Source organism: Ambystoma mexicanum, chromosome 6p, assembly GCF_040938575.1.
Source record: "Ambystoma mexicanum isolate Mex_15411 chromosome 6p, UKY_AmexF1_1, whole genome shotgun sequence".
Classification (NCBI taxonomy): Eukaryota; Metazoa; Chordata; class Amphibia; order Caudata; family Ambystomatidae; genus Ambystoma; species Ambystoma mexicanum.
In genome coordinates, this window is record NC_090935.1 from 704,233,860 (window position 1) to 704,256,916 (window position 23,057).

Below are 23,057 nucleotides of genomic sequence, written 5' to 3' on the forward strand. Positions count from 1 at the left end.
GATCTGCTGGCCCAGGAACAGGATCAGATGTTGTGGAGTGTGATCCTGCATCTGTAACCGCCAAAGGCGGACTTACCAACACTGACATCCCCATAGAGGGTTCTACCCCTGGTGCAGGTGGGTTGGACAGAACAGAATCCCTGCCAGAAACACTCACCTGCGACAGCACATAAGTCTCATCATCCGATTCAGCACCTGAATAGAGATCTGGGGAGGTGCACCCAGAGACACCCCTGGACAGTATGGTCTGCAGTAAGATTGGGTTTTCACCCACCACCACACCACGTCCCCCACTGGTGCCCGGTCGTGCTTTAGATTCCTCCTGGGTCTGCACCATCTCCTCAACCTCAACAGCATCAAGTGCATCATCACCTGCAAAAACATTAAAGACAACAAATGGAAACAGGCATGAGCACCATAGCACACACATAGGCCTGACAAGCCAGAGCTCAGTACATGAATTACACATGCCCAACATGACTATAACCCTGGCATGCATGCACTGTCAATGAGTTGGAAGGGGAGGCAAAAAGCAGACACTGAGGACACCAAGATGGAAAAGCAACAAATGTTCTGCATGCTGGGTAGCAATGGCATCACACATTAGCCTGTGAGTGGCATGTCCAATACACATACATGACAGATGCCAGCACACAGATGGCATGTAGCATAGACATGGTACATTTGACAAGTACAGCCAAATGTCAGTGAATGAGTACTGCCAACCATCCATGTGAGATGGACATGATGAGATGAAAAATGCTACATAGTCTGACAAAACACGCATGTCCCACACACTGCAACACATCCAGTGGACAATAATACAGTGATGGCAGGCAGATTTACACATCAATGGCTGGTCACTTCAACATGGCAGGAAACAACCATCATGTTCTACATTCAAACAGGCCCCAAAATTAATGTGAGCAGGTAAATACTCAATCGGCTTGAATGATCTAATCATTCACATAACAAGGTAAGAAATGTGGGCCAATGTGGGGTGTAATCAATGACAGAAGCATGTCACATATGTGGCATTAGGGTTGAAAAATGCTTTGCAAAAATGGGAGAATTGAAACAATCAGCCTGAATGAACACTGAAAAAATCAGAACAATGTTGTTGCAAGATTGACAGTTCAAGGGCAACTGCAGTAATGTGGCGCTAATTGGCTACTGTGGTCAGAAGGGATACTGTCATACCCAAATCCAAGGCCGGTGAATGTTTTGGAGGAAGCTCATGGGTGACCCATACCACTCAGGAGTACACACCCTCACCTGGCACTCAATCAGAACCCGTCACCCAAACAACATACAAATTGCACACACATGCATGGGCACTCACCGGACAATGTGTCTTAATCTGGTAGGTATCCCACTCCTTGGATCTGTTCCTCTGTGACGAAGGTTCCAGCAAGAGACTCATGTTCAGTGAGTTGGTTGTACTCTGGTGGAGACCCACCGCCAATCACCAGAGTAGAGGCATGATTTGAGGCCAGCTTGTTCTTTGCTCTGCGTTTCAGGTCATTCCACCTCTTGTAGCAATCATAAGCTGTGCGCCTCACAAATCCAAGGGCACTAATGATGTCTGCGATGGTCTGCCAGTGTGCCTTATGTTGACCAGGTGTGGTCTTGCACCCTGCAGTCACCACCATTTCGCAGCTATGTGCCGACACATAGGACACAAGTGCATCAAGTTCAGCGTCATTAAAGCTAGGCTTCCTTGACGTGCCGGAGTGTGTAGGCGTGTCTGGGGTCTCAGCCTCTAGTGCCAGAGCACCTTTCTTCTTCTTTTTCAAAAGTGGTGCGGATCCTGAGTGGCTTACACCACTCTGGTCAGTAGGGGCAGAAGCGCCAGTGGACTGTGTACTAGGAGTGTGCGAATGCACAAGGGCCATAGGTCTTGGTGCACTCATTGGCTGCAGGGTGATGTTGTGAGGGCCAACATTGGTTTGATGGACCTGGACCGACACTGTCCCGGCTGAGAGACTCAGAGCTGGGGTGGATAGAGCTGCAGCTACCCCTTCAGCCTCCCCGCCCTGCCTACTTGGGGCAGCAGATGACATTGCTGCCCCAGATCCATGTGGCCTGGTGACAGCAACTTGCACCACCACATGTGGCTTAGACTTGCTGACCTGGAAGTCAGCCTGGGAGTCATCCTGTGCCGGTTCAGGTGCCAAAATGGGCTGGTCCAACAAAGGCTGAGCAGGGATGGTGTCAGCTACGTTTCCCACAACCATGGGGGGGGGCATGAGTGTCCCTGATTGGTCTTCCACACACGGGGTGTAGGGGCACCCTGCAAATCCTGGCCACGTCCCCTACCGCGCCCACCACGCCCACCTTTTGGAGGTCATCCACCTTTGCCTCCCTTACCGCTTGGTCGCCTCCCAACCATGGCAATGATGTTGTTGTGCCTATGGGAGTTGCAGTCAACTATTGTCCTGGGCAATTGAGGGTGAAAGGGGTAGGGTACTAGATGGAATTCATACCCTAGTGCTATAGCAAGGCTGTCCGTGACCCCTGGGGGAAGATGACGGGTCATGCAACGCACAGGCTCCCTGAAAACAAAAATGAATGTGCACGCAACCCCTCATAGACCAGGTGCGTGGAAAAATGAACCCGCACTATGCTGTGGCACCTAGAAACACAAAAATAAGCATACGCCTAATAGACGTAGGCTACAATGACCTCTGAAGGGGTACACGACACACGGGGCAAGCACAGTTGGTAAATACGTGCGCGACTCACTGTATGCCTGGAAAAAGAACGTGAAAAAGACGCGCGTGTGCGCATTGGCAAAACCCCCGCCAAAAGAAGATTTGTACGGTGGTCTGAGGAAACAGGAGAAAAGAAGAAGTGAATGCTGTTTGAGGAAACAGGCCAAAATAAGAATTGAACGCTGTCAGAGGTAAGAGGGAGTACGATCTTGAACCGTTGTGAAGTAATCGCGTGTGAACCGACAAGAAGTACAAAATTCACCCACTCGCTCTCCACGAAAAGCACGTACAAGAAAATGTCGTCCTACACGTACCTTTTAAACCGGCCCACAAGTACAACGTCACTTACGCGTATACGCGCTAAGGCCCTTTCCTCCAATTACACGAGCTGACACTCGGACGTGCAGTTTTTGCATGTGTACAATGAAAACGCCCTTGCGTGTCACATCACAGACACGCTTACGCGCTAAGGGCCTTTCCTTGAATTACACGCTGACGTGCAATTTTTTCATGTGCCAAATCACCCCGTATCAAGCTGGCCACGTGAAAACACACGGAAGACCACGCTCCTGCCCAAAAGGCCATTTTCCTGCCCCAAGAGCCCCTAGCATGCTCCCACCTGCCATCTGCTGCTGACTGCCTGCCTGCTGCCCACGTGCCCTGCTATTTGCTGCCTGCACGTCAGCCAGGGGTGCAGTTGCTGTGACCACCCTTGCTGGAACCGAAGACTCCCAACTGGGATACCATCGCTCCACAGCCCAGCCCGAGGACCCAGTTGCCCACCCAGACCTGCCTCTGTGGTTGCCATGTCGGGCACAACACCATCTGGCACCACTGGCAACCGACAGCCAGAGAGGCAGAGGGCCACCAGCTTCAGTGCCAGGGAATTTGGTGTACTGGTGGAGCAAGTCCTGGGGCAGTATGATGCCCTCTTTGGAAGTTTGTGTGCCGACAATGAAGGACGGTCCAGGATCTGGATGGACATCGTGACCGCCATCAACAAGGAGGGGGTGGCAGTCCGCGACATCAAGCATGTCCGGAAGCACTGGGAGGACTTCAGGTCCAGGACCCTCGACAAGGCAGCGGTTGCCAAGAGGCGCCAGGGCCAGCTGTCAGACCACCAAATGAGGGTCCTGGAACACATACACCCAGTGCTCCACGTCCAGGTCCTTGAGAGGCAGACCCGTCTGGAGTCGAGCAGTAAGTGTACATTCATACTGATTGGACGCTGTGCGTGTTGTGGTGTGACAGTATTGTGCAGGTGTGCACATATGTTTTTGTAGGGCCATGTATGGATGTGTATGTACAGGGGTGTGAGGCTGACACATGTGAGTCCTCTCATGTGTGAGACACATCGATAGTGTATGTGTTGGTAAGCATGCTGGCCAAATGCAGGTGTGGAAGCACACATGTTTGAATTTCTGTGTATGTATTTTGGCATGGTTGTGGTGTCACACATGGCTGGTGGTTCCTGCTACATGTATCTGCACTGTGTACATGTGCATGTGTGTGTATTTGACAAGTGTGCAACTGTGATGCAACATGGATGCATGTGACACTGACATGTAGAAGGCAGAATGCCAGATGTGACATGGATGGGAATGTCATCACTGCGACAGTTTGTGGAGGTGTACACATGCATGTAGGTCTGGTGGCGTGTGTGCATGTGTTGTGCACTCTCCGTGTTTCATGTGACTTCAGGCTCACCTTCGTCTGCTCATGCTGTTGTTTGTGTATGGATGGTGCTGCCTGGTGCAATATTGCTGTTGAATTGCTCATGTGTGTGAGTTGAAATGACATGTGTGTTGGGGAGTGTGATTCCATGTCTGAAGTTTGACACTGCCACTCATGTACAACTGTCATGTGTGTATCAGTCCATTGTACAGTGCCCTGATGCCTGTGTTCCATCTCTCCCTGTCTGCAGCGTCAACTGATGAAGAGGGTGGAGAGGGTGCTGTGGAGCAAAGCGGCAGGGATCGCACCACCAGCTGGAGACGCAAGGCCCGGCTCCCCTCTCAGATTGTCATCTCGTCGGGGAGTGAGGAGTCTGGTGCCGCGTCCCAGGCCGCAGCTGCCGAGGGTAGTTCCAAGAGGCGGAGGTCGGAGATGGACTCCTCGGCAGCAGAAGGGGCAGCTGAGACCCCACAGGGTCCAACAGAGGAAGATGGCATGGAGTCATCCATGTTGGTGGGGGGTTTGGTTGAGGAAGAGGCCGTGGAAGTGACACACACGGGGTCTGGAGGTGGGGATTCCACTGGTGCTAGTGGTGCAGTGCAGGGGCAGGGACAGGAGGCAGCACAGGCCGCAGCGGAGGTGCCTGTGTGTAATCCTGTCCCTGATCCTGTGACTGCATCATCTGGCACCAGCAGGGATGCCTACGTCCAGACCCGTTTTCACGGAGGGGATGAGCGCACAACAACTGGTCTTCCTCTCCCTGCGGACGTGGCTATCCGGGACCGGGTTTAGCCTGTCCTGGCTGGGTTAGCGTTGTGTCAACGGGGCATGCGAGGTGACCTGCAGTGTTTTCGTGAAGACACTGCACGTCATCTCGGATGCCTCTTTGACCGGGTTGACTTACTGGGATGGGTCACCAGTGCTGGATTCCTCCGTGTGCTGAACCTTCTTACGACCCCCTCCTCACCTGAACCCCCTACGCGCCAGTCGTCCTCCATGCCATCTTCCCACCCAGGTATCACCTGGGTACCCTGTGGAGCTGCCTCTGACCCAGCGGCAAGGCATGTGGAGGACACATCCCTGCCACAGTCGGGAGTCGGACATCCAGCAAGGTGACATGTGGCCTGGCTAGGGGGCATGCCCATGGTGGATGGGCTGCCTGCGAGACATGACCAGGGGTGCAGGGTAGTTCCCTGTGGTGTGGGCTGCCTGCAGGGGCCATGGAGGGGGTAGAGGGCACACCTGGGAGGAGCCACACTGCCAATTCACATGTGGGACTCCCCACGAACCCCAGTAATACACGTACCCCGCTCGCACTGGGCCCATCGTGTGTGACACTTCCCGCGCACCCCACTGGATACACGTACCCCGCTCGCACAGGGCCAATCGTGTGTGAATCTCCCCGCGAACCCCCAAAATACACGTACCCGCTCTCACAGGGCCAATCGCGTGTGAAACTTCCTGTACCCCGTGTTATACACATACCCCGCTCGGACAGGCCCAATCGCGTGTGAAACTTCCCGCGCACCCCACTGGATACACCTACCCCGCTCACAAAGGGCCAATCGTGTGTGAATCTCCCCACAAACCCCCGAAATACACGTACCCCGCTTGCACAGGGCCAATCACGTATGAAACTTCCGGCGCACCCAAGTTATACACGTACCCGGCTTGCACACGTCCCAATCGCTTTTGAAACTTCCCGAGCACCCCAGTAATACACGTACCCCACTCGCATTGGGCCCATCGAATGTGAAACTTCCCACGCACCCCACTGGATACATGTACCCCACTCCCAGGGGGCCAATCGCGTGTGAATCTCCCTGCGAACCCCCGAAATACACGTACCCCGCTCGCACAGGGCCAATCGCGTGTGAAACTTCTCGCACACCCCAGTAATACATGTACCCCGCTCGCACTGGGCCCATTTCGTGTGAAACTTCCCGCACACCCCACTGGATACACGTACCCCGCTCACACAGGGCCAATCGCATGTGAATCTCCCTGTGAACCCCCGAAATACACGTACCCCGCTCGCACAGGGCCAATCGCGTGTGAAACTCCCCGCGAACCCCAGTGATACACATACCTCACTCGCACAGAGCCAATCGCGTGTCAAACTCCCCACACAGGGGTGTACATGTATTCGGAGGGGTGTGCAGGGAGTATTACAGGCATTTTCGTGTTTGGGGGGCTGTATGCTGGTCCAATGGCCTGTGCTCCATGTATGGGATTTGTGCGCTGTGCATGGCGCACGGGGAAGGGTTGGGGGTGTAAATGGTGCTGCTGCAGGGTCGCTGCGCCACTCTGCGCCACGGCTGTTTTTGGTTGTTTAAATCCATGAATACGCTGTGCACAGAAATGGATTTTAGCGCACGCAGCTGGTGCAGACTGTCGCACGCGCACACTGTGCGCCAGCCGCGTGCGCCACTTGTGCGCTGGATTGTATGACTTACCCCCTTAGTAAATTATGGGTTGGCTCTCTGTGTTAAGTTACTCTTAGATCCTTGACAGTTGTCAATTGGGCGTGCCAGTCCTTTGTTATGAATGATGAAAGATGTGTATTGATCGTGTTAACGGAAATTCTCCGTCCACCGGTGAAAATGATAGGCATTCTGAGTACAGCACCTTCAAGCTGAGATTGTTATCCAGATTTCATAGGACTTAGATTGCATCCAGGCTGTTCCTTTAGTGTTATCTGTTTCAGCATCAAATCCACATTAAGACTCTCTGTATGGACGTATGTAGAGTTCTACAACTTCTTGATTAAGGTACACAGAAAGGAAGAAACAACGAAGAAAGAAAGAAATCCACAAGGACACAGAACACCAGAGAGATAGAGAGGCAACATGAAAAGGCAGTCCATCTACAGCTCGAGGTTACAGTCATCTGTCATTACAGGCAGAGTCACTCAGTGGTGCAAGGTTAATCCTCTGACAGAAAGCTCTTGAAAGCTTTGCTCTTGGACAAATACCACTTACTCTTGACACTTGAGACTATCCCCCTTTGACATTGTCACTATCCACCAGTTTTGTACACATGTGGTGATACCTGTGGGTTTGGGCGCAACATAAATGTAATAAATAAATAAATAAAATAGCCACTCAGCAGAATAGAATGTTGGCTTGCACTGCTCTAATAGTTCCATGTTCCTTTCTATCCGCCTGCACAACTCCACATGCTCAAATGTGTTTGTGACAGTGCCCTGACCCCGCTTCCCTATCTGATTCCATCCCACCGTCTGTTACCTCAACCCGTCCACCCGCTCCTCCACTATACCCTCACTTACCTTCCCGCTGCCACTCTGGTCTCTCATCTCCCACTATACCCTGTAGTCATGACAGCCACCAAAATTGAAAACATATGTCATTCCTTTCCCATGTTGCGAGGTGAGTAGATTCAATATAAGGGCACCTGGCAAAGCCCTGAAAAACCCAGGTGGGCGTACTTGAGTAACCAAAACCAAAATGTCAGGTTGAGAAGGTCACACCACTCCTACATATCAACACATGTCAAAGTCACAAGTAAATGAATTTCTGGACTGAATGTATTTAATAACATTTGCCAAAAAGATATAATAGGGATAGAGATCCCAGGAGTGTTTAAAATACAATACAAGTGCCTATAATCCAGTCAAACAGAGCTGGATTTAAATGTAATCAACATAAACAGAAACAACTGCCAAAGATTAGTCAATCGGTTCAATTGTGCAGTTACAGAATGAACATAAACATGGTTTCATGGACATTTGGAGAAAAAACAAACAACAGCAATGCTTAAGCTGTGCATTGTTCAGATGGTATAATCGTCGACACAACAGTGTTTGGGCCTAGAGAAGAGCTGTAAAGTGCAGCTTGTGGCAGGCCTTCATCAGGACGTGTGATGGGGTAGTCCCGGGTTCTCTATCAGTAGCTTATCCAGTGCATGGATGAGCAGTAATATCCATCATGGGTGTAGATATCTGGACGGCAAATGGTATGCCAGGAGGGGAACAAATATGTGCCTCAGGCGGTAAGAAGACGCTGCGCAGCTCAGCCCCAGACGAACGTGGAAGGAACCGTGTACTAGTGATGTCACATATGGACAGCCAGGCTTAGCAGTTGTGAAGCAGAGTGAGAGTCTTCACTACTTCAACTATAGAAGACACTATTGAAGCCCAGTCGGTGTCTCCACCACTTGCACCAAAGAAGACACTTCTTACAGCCTGAGGCCTGAACAATGCACAGCTTAAGCATTGCTGTTGTTTGTTTTTTCTCCAAATGTCCATGAAACCGTGTTTATGTTCATTCTGTAACTGCACAATTGAACCGATTGACTAATCTTTGGCAGTTGTTTCTGTTTATGTTGATTACATTTAAATCCAGCTCTGTTTGACTGGATTATACACACTTGTATTGTATTTTAAACACTCCTGGGATCTCTATCCGTATTATAACTTTTTCTCAAATGTTATTAAATACACTCAGTCCAGAAATTAATTTACTTGTGAATTTGATATGTGTTGATATGTAGGAGTGGTGTGACCTTCTCACCCTGAAATGTTGGTTTTGTTTACTCATGTTGCGAGGTGGCCATCATGGTTTTGTTTTTATTGTTAAATGGAATTGAGCTTCAGTAGACACAGACCTGAATGTCTCTTGAAAAAATTATATTAGCACCCCAGAGGGATCCCCGAATCCCGGGATTGTAATTGCATGAATTCATGCTTTGGGTGCCACATTGCCCTGTAAGGCTGTACGTACTCATGCAGGCTCTGGCTTCATTCGGGCCTACCATGGATCTGAGTAGATAGCATTTACCAGCCAATCCCACCACCAGACGCATTAGTTAAAACTACATTCACAGAGCTCGATTAGTAATGTCTGTGGTTATTCTTGATGTGATAGATGATAGGGATTGTGCTGAAATCAGTTAGGTACAGTGAAGGGATCGCAGAGTTCCTAATTTCTTAATTCCTGCAGCAAGATGCTTGATTTCAAGGCAAGGTTTTCTTCACTGATGTCGTTGCCCTGTCTGTGTTGACCCTTCTTGGGTTCTGCAGAAAGTGTGCTTTGCATGCCAAGTAGCTGGTAACATTTAGCACTCACTGCTGAGTTCTGTGTTCAACCTAAGTATCCCAAGAATGCATCTCAGCAGGGATATCTCGACCTTTCATGAAGTGATCACTATTTAATTGGCTCATTAGCACCGCTTATTTGCAGTCCTGCCAAACTACAAAATCTGTGAAAGCACACACTTCACAAAAGCAACGTATTACTATTATTGTTATTGTTATTATTGTGCGTATTTGCTCTTCTCAAGGATCATTATGGCTTTTCTGTATTTCCTGGAAATTGAAATTCTTGAGGTCTCTGTGCTTTTGGCATAAAAGCTATTCATGTGTGTCCCCGTGTGCCCTATTTCAGAGCCAATGATTGGGTGCATTGTGTCAATGAATGCTGTTTTGCAATGCAATGTGCATTATGTTACATGTGTGCTTCGACTCCTTTGTTTCAAAGGTCACTTGTGATGTGGTGTTGTTCTGTGTATGCTACCTTTAATAATGTACCTTTGAGGGACTGAGTTGAGCTCTGTTGACAGATTGTCATTCTGAAGGTGTTCGTGTAATGTAGCGTTCTGCCTGATGTTGCAAGGGAGTCAATTGGTCAGGGAGCAAGAAAGGGAGTGGGTGAGAACATTTGTGAGGCAATCAAGGACCTCTTAATTGAGTGACCGTAATAAAGGTGTTGGACCAAAGACCAACTTAAATATGCTTATCAGTTAGATGGGCAACAGGAGGTCCATGCTATAATAAATCTTGAAAAGCGAACTCCCCTCCTCTCGATAGATATGGGCAGGTGCCAGGCAGCTGAATTTCTGGAAAGGACACATCATATGTGGCTTCAAGCAGTCTCAGTGCTTGTGGTGACGCTATTTTCTTAAATCAGTGAGGTAAATGTGTCCAACTTGTAAGGTCTGTACAAGTTGAGTGGAATAGAAAAAAAAATACAACGACCAAGCCAACAGTGCTGGCTTCTGTATAGGTAGAGTTTGGGCATTTACTAGGCACTGCTATGTTGGAACTTCATAGCTACACAGTTGCAACAGCTGGAAAATGGCATGATTGCCCAGCCACATGAGGTCAGTGTCTGTTAAATACCTAATACCTGTATACACGCGGAAACTATTGTCATTTAACATGTATTATATTTAGCAGGACTACAGTGCGAGTAACAGATGCAAGGAAACGCATATTGCTTTTAGGTTAAGTGGCTGAAGGCAAACTTGGTAAATATATTTGTATTGCCCCAGGAACTAGGCATTAGCTATAAGAAGACTTCTTTGTAATCACACTGGAACACCCTATGCAATTCAAAATATGTAGTTAATGCATGCTAGAGCTTGCTGGAAGAGATCTCAGGAGGACGCGTTTGGGTGTCGAGGGCAGACAGTGGGTAGAAATGACCATAGAACATAGCATGGATGTGGGTGATCAACAAGTGTGTAAAAATCCTAAACAATAAACAAAAGCTGTGCATCACTCCTCACAACCCATCTCCCCCTCTCAGTACTTCAATGAAATCGTTTCAGAGTGCAGGTGTTGCTAAAACACCCCTTTATAGTCAAAACTACATATACCTTTTCTGTTAACTGCTGTGTGGACACAGTGTTAGTAGGTCAGGTTCCTAACAGATTGCCCTTTCTAGTGGTCACTGGAAACAGAGCATAGAAAGCTCTGATTACTTACCAGTAATCTTTCATTACTCGCCCAGAATATATTTGTATAACCCATTAACGACCCCTCCCCCCACACATGATATAAAAGGCTCCATGTGATTTTTCCGAATTCTGAAGGCTTCACACAAAAATGCCTGCATTTCTTGGCCGATTTTGTGCATCCTTCAAATGAGGAACTATACAATTTTCTGGGGGAGGGGGTTCACTGCCCAGACTACTGGGAAGCTGATCCCCTGGCCACCCCCACCTCATCCCCTCCCGTGCTGGCACGATTGTAAAAATGTGGGGGGGGTTTCACCCACACCCTCAGCCCCCCTTTTCTCCCATAATGCCTCATTTCCACATCCAGTACATTTTACCTCAACCCCCAACACTTAAACAAACATGCAAAGATACTCACACTCACCTGCCACTCCACCACCCAATCCCTTACCCGTCACAAACATTTCCCCTCCTCCCCTACACACATAAACACACACACCGACAGACAAACCCACATAGACACAAAAAACACAACATTTACCTTGCAGGCCCACACGTTTAGTCTTTTGGCCCGACCACGCCTGTCAGCCCCTGCACGCCCTTCTGTGCGTCCAGGAGTGTGAGAGGTTGCTTAAGAAAGACTATTCTGAGGCGTCTCAGAACAGTCTTTCTATAGCGATTACATAATAAAAAGAGATATTCCCCTAATACCATATAAAATACCTACCTTACTTAAAATCCTCCTTTCCAACCGGCAGGTGGAGGAGTAATAGAGTACTGTCAAAATAGACAGTGTGACTAAATGAATTGATGATTGCTGGTAAGTAATCAGAACATTACCCCCACATACCAGTCTTTACTTGGGAAATGTATCATGAGAGCAGATCAGTCTGAAAGATGTAATGGTATGCAGATACGATTGTATTGTGAATTAATGTGCATAATTTCAAAACTCAACTCAATTAAGCCCATAACTTAATGCAGAGCAGCCTAATGGGTGACTTCACCCGACAGTGACAGGGGAACCCTAGAAGGAGAAGACAAAATCGAAGCACAAGTGACTGACACCCTACATAGCACCTGGAGAGACACACTGGGCCTCATAACGAGTTGGGCTGTATTCCCGGCTGTAATACAGCTGACTGTAATAGCCCTAGCACCGTCCAGTCCGGTGGTATTACCACCGGATCACGGGTTGTGCCTTAACGGTAAATCCCCATTCCTGATTGGGTACATTGGATCCAATAGGGAATTTTCGGTGCTAATACTATGGGCTAATACAGTCGGCTGTAATACAGCTGAAAACAGGGATTTTCTCCTCCAGAAAAAAGCTGGAGGTAAAACAGACCATTTAGCGCCCAACTCGTGATAAGGCCAGCCCTTAAATGCGGCGGTAATACTGCATTTAAGGGCTACATCACGACTTGGGTGGTAACGCCGGCGCTATTAACGCCGGCACTATCTGCCCTACTGCCGAACTCCCTGGCGCTAATAGCGCCGGATCACGAGTTCGGCGGTAATGTTAATCCCCATTCCCCATTGAGCCCATTCGGGAATGCCCCATTCCCCATTGGGCTCAATGGGGAAATTTCGTGCTAATACCGCCGGCGGATTTACCGCCGGCGGTATGAGCGCGAATTTTCGGTGGAATTCGCCCCAGCTCAGAGCTGGGGCGAAATCCGCCGAAATCCTGATTTGGCGGACCCTTAAATCCGGCCGAAATAGCGCTACCACCGGATTTAAGGGTTACCGCCAAAGTCGTGATGAGGCCCAATGTCCGAAGGATGCTATTGCAAATGGAACACGTCAGGAAACCTCCATACAAGAAGAGAACATTACAAATGTGTAAACCATGCTGATGACATCCCACAGCAATCACCTCAGACATATGGAGGGACCGACAGCTTGATCCTGTAATGCAGAGCTAAGTGAAAAAGAGGCAACTTGATTTATAGAGAGCGTAAGACCCCAATATCCAAGAGAACGTCTAGCACCCCTGGGTGAGAGTGGGAGACAAGGGAGAGTGGGACTAAAAGAATTAATGATTACTGGTAAGTAATCAGAACATTAGCCGCATATGCCAGAAATGTAAACCAGTCCTTTCTTCTGAAAGGACAGGAGTGAAAGATGGGAAACAAAATAATTAGGGAACACTTGAATCCACAACAGCTCAAAGGACGGCACACATTGCCTGGTAAAGTTCTGGTGAGAAATTAGGGCAGGCAAAAAACACAACAGAAAGCAAGCTGCAAAAACCACATACACAAACTAGAGGAAAAGTCTTTGTAGGTTTGGTAATGCTTTTGCATTATTAGAACATATTCTACTGCAAACGCCAGCCCATATATCAAATTAGTACGCATCGAGGGGTTGGGGTGGCCTCCCAGCAAATGGGGAGGGTCAGAATGTGGGCCTTAGCAGACGGTAACCCCACCGCCCTGAGCCTCCTCTGAGCAGGCGGCCGACATCCCCCCTCACAGGGAATCTGGTATGTCTTTCCCCCCCACCATTCACACAATTTCCTCTGTGCCCTCCCACCCCACTTACCTTCTTTTCTTTCCATTTCGGGAGTGGATGCGATGGGGACACTTCTGACCTCAGCGCATCCGCTCCCGATCTGCGACAGGCCGTCATGGAAAAGAAGAAGGGACTGTGTATGTAGTCCCTTCTCTCCTTTCCATGGTGATAGGGAGAATTCTCTGTTTAGGCTGAATTTCCTAACCTAGTGAGTCCCCCAGGAGCTTTGCTGGATTCCTGGAGTTTGTTTTTTTGTCCTCCTGCCAAGAGTGAGACTCTTTTCCTCCCACTCTTGGACATGAATGTGGTTAATTCCTTGAATGTCAATGTGTTCTATGGGCTATGGGGTCTTTTACTCCATAGGGCCTCATGTGTTTTGCTATGTGTGTTACACCGCACCCTCCGTGCCGTAACACTGGGGTGTCCTAGAGGATCCCCACCATAGACTCCATACCCTGGGACTGACTATTGTCTCCCAGAGCATGTAAAGTCACCATTGGCTTTACTAGACCTAACAGAACCCGTACACACCATCCTATTGTGGACGTACTGGTAGGGGTAATTCTATTACCCCTGGTCTGTTGCTCGAGGGGGCACTGTCCCGTCCCCCCTCGTCGAGTTTTGGCTGGTGGCAGTAGAAACTACTTTTTATATTCGACCCCGAATATATTCCTATGGGATTCTTCCCATTGTTGGAGGCTAATACTTTTTCACATTGGTCTCTAACATACGACCGGTTTATTTATCTTAAATAAATCCACCGGTTGGAATTTTATGCCAGAACTCGGTTTTTAAAATGGCGTATGTGTTCGCCTCTGTAACTCCGAACCAAAGGTTGAGCCCTTTGTTCCACTTTTGGCGGGCTTCTGCACAGAAACCCTCCAAAGTGGTGCCATTCTGTCTGGGTACCACAGGGGGTGTGGGAGGGGGTTTAGGCACCCTGGACTGAGTTGCCTTGCCAACTCAAGTCGCACTCTGATGTGATTGTCCCAAGTGGTGAGCCGCCCCGCTCACCACTTAGCGTGATTTGATTGACGGCTAGGCTGAATGAATGGGGGTTTTTCTGCATAAAAGCAGGGCTTTTGGGACTGGATCTTCAGAAGTCGCCACAGGACCTAAGAATCCGACGAGGGTAAAGCTGAGCCGACCTGCAACAACGACACCTCTGGTGGAGCCCTGCTGAACCGACTCACCACTTCCCAACGACAGAGGAGATCTCCCCGCTGGAGAGTTTTCTTCCCCTGACTGGTGGGAACAACCAGTCCCTTTGCTTTTTCTTCACTTCCAGGGTGTAGTGGTCGAATTGCCCGTGCTGAGCACCCCGGCAACCGGATAGCCACTAGCTCGTACGGCGACCAAAAGGTTGTGCCTTGTGATGGAGCACTCTGCGGCTGGTCTCTTCCCTGGTGGTGCAACGATCTTCAACTTTTCTTCAACGACGAGACCATCTCATCTCTTGGCAAAGCCCCGACTTGCATCCACCACCAGGAACAACTGCCCCCGCTGGAGCTGTCTCTTCACTTACAAAGTACTGTGTCCGCCTGGCTTCCCTTGTGACGGTTAGCGTGAGGTGTCTTAATCCTTACCTTTCCACTGGGTCGCCTCCAGACCTTCTTAACTTTTTGTTCTAAACTGGTCCAACCTTTCTGTGACAATTTGCTACAAAGACTCGAAGTGCATTTCCACTGTGATACTTTTTGGGACGTATCGCCTTGCCTCTCTCCGAGTGGGCCTGGCCTCTGAACTTTGTGATCTACAGTACACCCTGCCTTACTTGCCTTGCATTTGCTTCGTAAAAGTGTTGGTACCGAGTTGGTTTCATACCCTGCCTTTTCTCTCCCGTTCTAACGAATATTAGAGTGCCATCTAGGTTAAAGCATTCACCTCTGTCTGCAAATAAGTGGTGCCGTTGAACCTAGACTTGTCGAAATATTGTTAGGGGATTGATATACTTATAGTGATTGTAATTGAAGTTGTTTGGCGTATTAGTGCCAGCGTGTTTTTCATAGATGTGTTTTTAAAATAAATAATTATAGATCTTTACACCCAAGCTCTGTTCCGTGTCTACTTGTTCTACTGTGTAAATTGCCCTATCTTGTATACTCCACATACTGCCTAACTTTTCTTGAGAGAAGTCTGACTGCTCAGCCACGGCTACCAAGTGAATATGTGTGGTACAGACTGCTACCAAGTGGGTTCACTGCCAAACACCTGTAGTCCTAAATCTTTTGCAGTGGTCCCAGAGGGAACTGCACAGGTTTCCGCCTAACACATGGAAGCCATTTTTTGTTTACATTATTTCCTATTTTTTGAATGGCCACCATGGAAAGGGAGAAGAGACTTTGTGACTTTGTTAAAAAATGAAAACATTATTAAGCGTCAACGTTTTTATTTTCCCTAAAGTGCAGCCTACTTCCCATTCATTTTCCCATAGACAAAAAAGGTCAATTTATGCCAAAGCGCACAGCCTAAATCGCTGGACCGATTTGGACCAGGTCCGAAACAACTTGGGCACGAAGCGTTGACACGCAATCCTTTCATGGTTTGCGGTTATTCCGTGCAGTGGTTATTTTAAAATTTGACAGAGAAGGGGGTGTCCCAGTCCTCACACATATTATAGTTATATCACCATGGTGCATTGCAGGAGCATGGTTTTCAGAAATGAAACAACCTTCATCTTGTTTTTCTCTCAATGCGAGAGATATTCGCGTCTATAGCTGAGGTTATGGGAAAATGAAATGCAGTAAAAAGCTATTTGTAGGTTAAAAAACATACAAATGTCATAAGAGTAGAGGTGGTCAATGGCCAGAAGGCACTGAGTGAAATCTGGGAGTTGGAGGGGGGTGTAGGGACCGAGTTTGCAGCACAAAGCTTTCCGTAGCCTCGGCCACAGCCGTGAATAGCCGACATATCAATGCAAATTGCATCACAGAAGCAGCATGTGTTCTTGGGTGAAAGGGAGGCAGCAGAGGAGGTGAGCAGGTTGTCTGCACTGTGGGGGAAGCTGGCACATATGAAGGGGGCAATTGGTGAGGGCTTGGGTTGGCAGGGAAGCATATATTTTTTCTGCCGTTTTGACGATATTTGCGGCTATATTCAAGGCTACAAAAGACTACAGATATCCGCGGATATGTGTAGTTTGGTATGCACAGCTATATAGTTTGTGGTGTCAGTGTTTTTTTTTTTTTTTAAGTTCATTGTTTAGGTTTAGTCTTGTCAGGGGTGAAAAATCCCTGGCCATGGCCAGAGACTTGGTAGGTATTAGAGAGTCTTTTTTTAATTTTTGGATGTGTGTTTTCAGACATTTGAGCATGTGAGATTTTGGAGAGAAATAGAAGAAAATAGTTTGACAAAATTAATATGAAAAGGAGAAATTGTAGTGTAGTTTTAGATGTACAATATAATGTATTTTAGGGTGTGTATTTTCAATTATGGTTTTAGATTGTGTGGCTGTGGAATTTTAGTCTACCTAGTTTATTATTAAATATTATTATTATTGTTCAGTTATTTTATATATTTGTGTATTTTTATTTATTCAACAGGTCATTTGGTTTACAAATCGAAAACCTTTAACCCTATGCTCCACAGTATGCATGTAACAATGCCGTTCCCATGGTCCAAGCTGTTATCCAAGATCTAGGCTGGACCTCGCCAAATTGCCAAGTCCCAACATCTTTGGGTTCCTTTTACCAGGCCTTTATACACTCTGTTAGGGAGAATTCAGAAGCGAAAGGGAAACCTAAAACTTCTATACCGAAAGCAGCAGCCAGCATTTCAGTGCAGCCAACAAGGACTTCCCCTCGGTTGTCCAAAGTTACACCCGTAACTCCCCCTCCAGCTGAGGCTGAGAGGGTGGTACAACCCTGTGCGGTAGAATTAGACTCTGAGGAAGAGCTAATGGAAGGCCAGGAACTCATTGGAGATCTGGATCCTGTTGACCATCCTGAGCTGCAGTCTTTACTGGCAGAAGGTGGGCCCAACAGGGCGGACTTCAGTAAGGGACAGAGAGAATGTCCAACTCTAGAAGGTCTTTGCCACAGGCAGAAACTCAGGCTGAAGGGCAAGAGCCTGGGAAATACAGGTTGCACTGAGAAGATGGCCTCTTCTACAGTGAACCGACTGAGTCTGCACCTGGAGACTACAAACGACTTGTAGTACCCCAAGAGGACAGACAACAGTTATTGCAGTTAGCCCACGAGATTCCTTTGGCTGGTCACTTGAGCTTCAAGAAGACTAAGGAAAGGCTCTCTCTCTACTTTTATTGGCCAAATATGGGGGCAAAAGTAGAAAAACACTGCAGGAGCTGCCACACCTGCCAGACCTCTGGTAAGGTTGGCTCCAAGAATGTGGCACCTTTAGTGCCTCTCCCAGTTGTGGGAGTCCCATTTGAGAGAGTAGGGATTGACATCGTTGGTCCCCTTGATCCTCCAACCTCCTCAGGCAACAGGTTTATACTTGTTGTAGTAGACCATGCTATTAGGTATCCTGAGGCAATTCCTATGAGGACTGTTACAGCTCTGGTCGTGGCTAAGGCCCTCCTTGGTATTTTTACCAGGGTCGGGTTTCCTAAGGAAGTGATCTCTGACAGGGAGTCAAACTTTATGTTCCACTACATGAAAGCCATGTGGAAAACCTGTGGAGTTACTTACAAGTTCTCAACAGCTTACCACCCACAAACCAATGGGTTGGTAGAAAGGTTCAACCGAACCATGAAGAGCATGATAGGTGCTTTAGAGGAACCCCTTAAACGAAAGTGGGATCTTCTACTGCCATGCCTTCTATTTGCTTATAGAGAAGTCCCTCAGGAGGGAGTAGGTTATTCTCCCTTTGAGCTCCTCTATGGTCATCCCGTCAGAGGTCCATTGGCCCTGATTAAGGAGGGGTTGGAGAGTGCTCCTTCCCCCAAGCCAGTCAGAGTGACTGACTACGTGATAGGTCTCCGGAGGAGAATGTCGCACATGATGGCAGAAGCAAGCGATAACTTGAATGCTGGACAAGCTTTGGTAAAGCACTGGCATGATCAAAAGGCTAACATGGTTGAGTTTGCTCAAGACCAGCTAGTTCTCGTTATGATCCCAACAAGGCAGAGGGCCTTGCAAGACAAATGGATGGGACCCTTCAGAGTTGTGGGTAAACTCGGAGAGGTCAACTATCTGGTGGACTTGGGCAATCCTAAGGAGGCTCTGACAGTCTTCCACACCAACAGCCTCAAAGCGTATGTCTCGAGACCTGATGTAGGAGCGTTGCTTCTAGCATCATCAGAGGAAGAAGAAGAGAGTGATCTCCTCAGAGGCTTACCTTTAGACGAAATGATTGAAGGAGTAAATCTCTCTTCAAATCTGACACCTGAGCAACAAGAAGAGTGCAAATCTATGTTGAATCAGTTTGCCTCTCTGTTCTCACTTTCACCAGGCTTGACCCCTTGGGGGCAGCACGACATACTCACTGGTGACTGTCTACCAGTCAAAAGCAGAGGACACAGAATGTCAGTAAATGTAAGAACCCACATCAAATGTGAGGTCAGCAAGATGCTTGATCTCGGGGTAATAGAGCACTCTACTAGTCCATGGTCTAGCCCAGTTGTGTTAGTACCAAAGGCAGGATCTAAAGCACTTCGATTCTGCGTGGATTATAGAGCTCTTAATGCAGTCACCAAGACTGATGCCCAGCCTTTGCCAAGAACAGATGAGTTGGTGGATAGACTTGGTTCAGCCAAGTTCCTCAGCACATTTGACTTGACGTCAGGCTATTGGCAAATAGCCCTGACAGACCATGCCAAGGAGAAAACTGCATTTTCTACCCCAGTTGGCTTATACCAGTTTAAGGTAATGCCTTTTGGATTGAAAAATGCACCTGCTACATTTCAACGGATGGTAAACCAGGTTCTGAATGGGATGGAGGACTTCTGCATGGCATACTTGGATGACATAGCAGTGTTCAGCAATTCCTGGGAAGAACATGTAACAAACCTAAGAGATGTTTTGCAGGCTCTTGGGTGAGCCAATCTGACCATAAAGGTGAGTAAATGCCAAATTGGACAGAGTAAGGTAGTCTATCTTGGACATGAGGTAGGAGGTGGAGAAATAAGGCCTTTGCTCAGTAAGATTGAAGCTGTGCAAAATTGGACAACACCTACTACTCAGGCCCAGGTGAGAGCCTTCTTAGGTCTCACCGGGTATTACAGGAATTTCATTGAGAACTATGGGACCATAGCTTCTCCTCTGAATGTAATCTCCTCTCCAAAATTCCCTAAAAAGGTTAGATGGAACGAGGAGTGCAATCAGGCCTTTGAAAACCTGAAAAAGGCTCTTTGCCAAGCCCCAGTACTCAGAGCTCCTGATTATCACCAAGCTTTCATTGTGCAGACAGATGCTTCAAATGTAGGAATAGGTGCAGTACTCAGTCAACTGGATGGGAAAGGTAGGGAGCACCCCGTTTGCTTCATCAGCCACAAGCTGAAGTATCCTGAAACAAGGTGGGCAACAATTGAAAGAGAATGCTTTGCTATTGTGTGGGCTCTGAAAAAGTTTAGGCCATACTTGTATGGTTCTACTTTTGTCATTCAGACTGACCACCAACCCTTGAGATGGTTAATGCAAATGAAAGGGGAAAACCCAAAACTACTGAGATGGTCAATCTGCCTGCAAGGGTTTGATTTCACCATTGAGCACAGGTCAGGGTGTCACCACCAAAATGCTGATGGTCTCTCTAGGATGTATGTCATCGACTAGAGGTATGATATTCATCCAGGAGTGGATTAAATGCTCCTGTCCCTTAGTCTGGGGGGGGGCGAGTGTTAGGGAGAATTCTCTGTTTAGGCTGAATGTCCTAACCTAGTGAGTCCCCCAGCAGCTTTGCTGGATCTCTGGAGTTTGTTTTTTTCATCCTGCCAAGAGTGAGACTCTTTTTCTCCCACTCTTGGACATGAATGTGGTTGATTCCTTTGAATGTCAATGTGTTCTATGGGCTATGGGGTCTTTTACTCCATAGGGCCTCATGTGTTTTGCTATGTGTGTTACACAGCACCCTCCGTGCCGTAACACTGGGGTGTCCCAGAGGATCACCACCATAGACTCCATACCCTGGGACTGACTACTGTCTCCCAGGGCATGTAAAGTCACCATTGGCTTTACTAGACCTAAATTTACTAACAGAACTAGTACAAACCATCTTATTGTGGACGTACTGGTAGGGGTAATTCGATTACTCCTGGGTCTGTTATTCGAGGGGGCACTGTCCCATCCCCCCTCGTCGAGTTTTGGCTGGTGGCAGTGGAAACTACTTTTTATATTCGACCGCAAATATATTCCTATGGGATTCTTCCCATTGTTGGAGGCTAATACTTTTTCACATTGGTCTCTAACATACCACCGGTTTATTTATCTTAAATAAATCCTCCAGCTGGTATTTTCTGCTCGAACTCGGTTTTTAAAATGGCGTATGTGTTCTTCTCTGTAACTCCGAACCAAAGGTTGAGCCCTTTGTTCCACTTTTGGCGGGCTTCTACACAGAAGCCCTCCACAGTGGTGCCATTCTGTATGGGTACCACAGAGGGTGTGGGAGGGGGTTTAGGCACCCTGGACTGAGTTGCCTTGCCAGCTCAAGTCGCACTCTGGTGTGATTGGCCCAAGTGGTGAGCCGCCCTGCTCACCACTTAGCATGTTTGAGTGACAGCTAGGCTGAATGAATGGGTGTTTTCTGCATAAAAGCAGGACCTAAGAATCCGACAAGGGTAAAGCTGAGCCGACCTGCAACGACGACAGCTCCGGTGGAGCCCTGCTGAACCGACTCACCACTTCCCAACGACAGAGGAGATCTCCCTGCTGGAGAGTCTTCCTCCCCTGACTGGTGGGAACAACTGGTCCCTTACTTTTTCTTCGCTTCCAGGACGTAGTGGTCGAATTGCCCGTGCTGAACACCCCGGCAACCTGATAGCCACTAACCACTGTACCGCGACCAAAAGGTGGTGCCTTGTGACGGAGCACTCCGCGGCTGGTCTCTTCCATTGTGGTGCAACGATCTTCGCTTTCCTCGACGACGAGAGCATCTCTTCTTCTGGCAAAGTCCCGACTTGCATCCACCACCAGGAACAACTGCTCCCGCCGGAGCTGTCTCTTCACTTTCAAGGTACCGTGTCCGCCTGGCTTCCCTTGTGACAGTTAGCGTGAGGTGTCTTAAATCCTTACCTTTCCACTGGGTCGCCTCCAGACCTCCTTACTGTCGTTCTAAAACTGGTCCAACCTTTCTGTGACAATTTGCTACAAAGACTCGAAGTGCATTTCCACTGTGATACTTTTGGGACATACCGCCTTGCCTCTCTCCGAGTGGGCCTGGCCTCTGAACTTTGTATTCTACAGTAGACCCTGCCTTGCTTGTCTTGCATTTGCTTCGTAAAAGTGTTGGTACTGAGTTGGTTTCATACCCTGCCTTTTTCTCTCCCGTGCTCATGAATATTAGAGTGCCATCTAGGTTAAAGCATTCACCTCTGTCTGCAAATAAGTGGTGCCGGTGAACCGAGACTTGTCGAAATCTTGTTCGGGTATTGATATACTTATAGTAATTGTGATTGAAGTTGTTTGCCGTATTAGTGCCAGTGTGTTTTTCATAGATGTGTTCTTAAATAAATAATTATATATCTTTACACCCAAGCTCTGATCCGTGTCTGCTTGTTCTACTGTGTAAATTGCCCTATCTTGTATACTCCACATACTGCCTAACTCTTCTTGAGGGAAGTCTGACTGCTCAGCCACAGCTACCAAGTGAATCTGTGTGGTACAGACTGCTACCAAGTGGGTTTACTGCCAAACACCTGTAGTCTTAAATCTTTTGCAGTGGTCCCAGAGGGAACTGCACAGGTTTCTGCCTAACACACTCCAAGTTGGCTGTTCTTTGGCAATGATCTTAACCTGTTTGTCCTGCTTGTACCTTTGTAGAGGTTCCTTCCTGTACTAGCGCATCTGGTTTCTTGAGGATTATGATTAACAGTTTTATGAGGGCTATATTGATGTTAATTTTCTCGCCCTTGATCAAAATTCGCCACCAGTCAGCCGCACTTCTGGAGGCATAGTTTCTCAGAATAGACCCCAGGCAGTGCTCGCATTTGTTCCTCAGGCCCAGGCAGCTTAAGGTCAGGTGTTTCAGAGAATCTGTCACCCTGGAGTCAAAGTCTGCAGCCGGCGTCTCCACTAATGATGTTTCTTCTTTGTAGTATTTCTCCAGTCGGCAGTACATTAAGTCTAAATCTCATAAAGAGTGACCGAAAGTACCAGTCTGGAAACAGGGTCAAATCGCCCGCCAACTGATTAAGCTTTTGTGGTTGTGACCAAAAATCATCAAAGTTCTTGTATTTCCAATTGTGTTGTTGTGTATCTATCCAATCAGCAGTGTGCAATTTTTAATTTGTTTTATCTGGGTTTTTTAGTAGATCGTCCGCTGTTTCATTTAGGTTAGCTA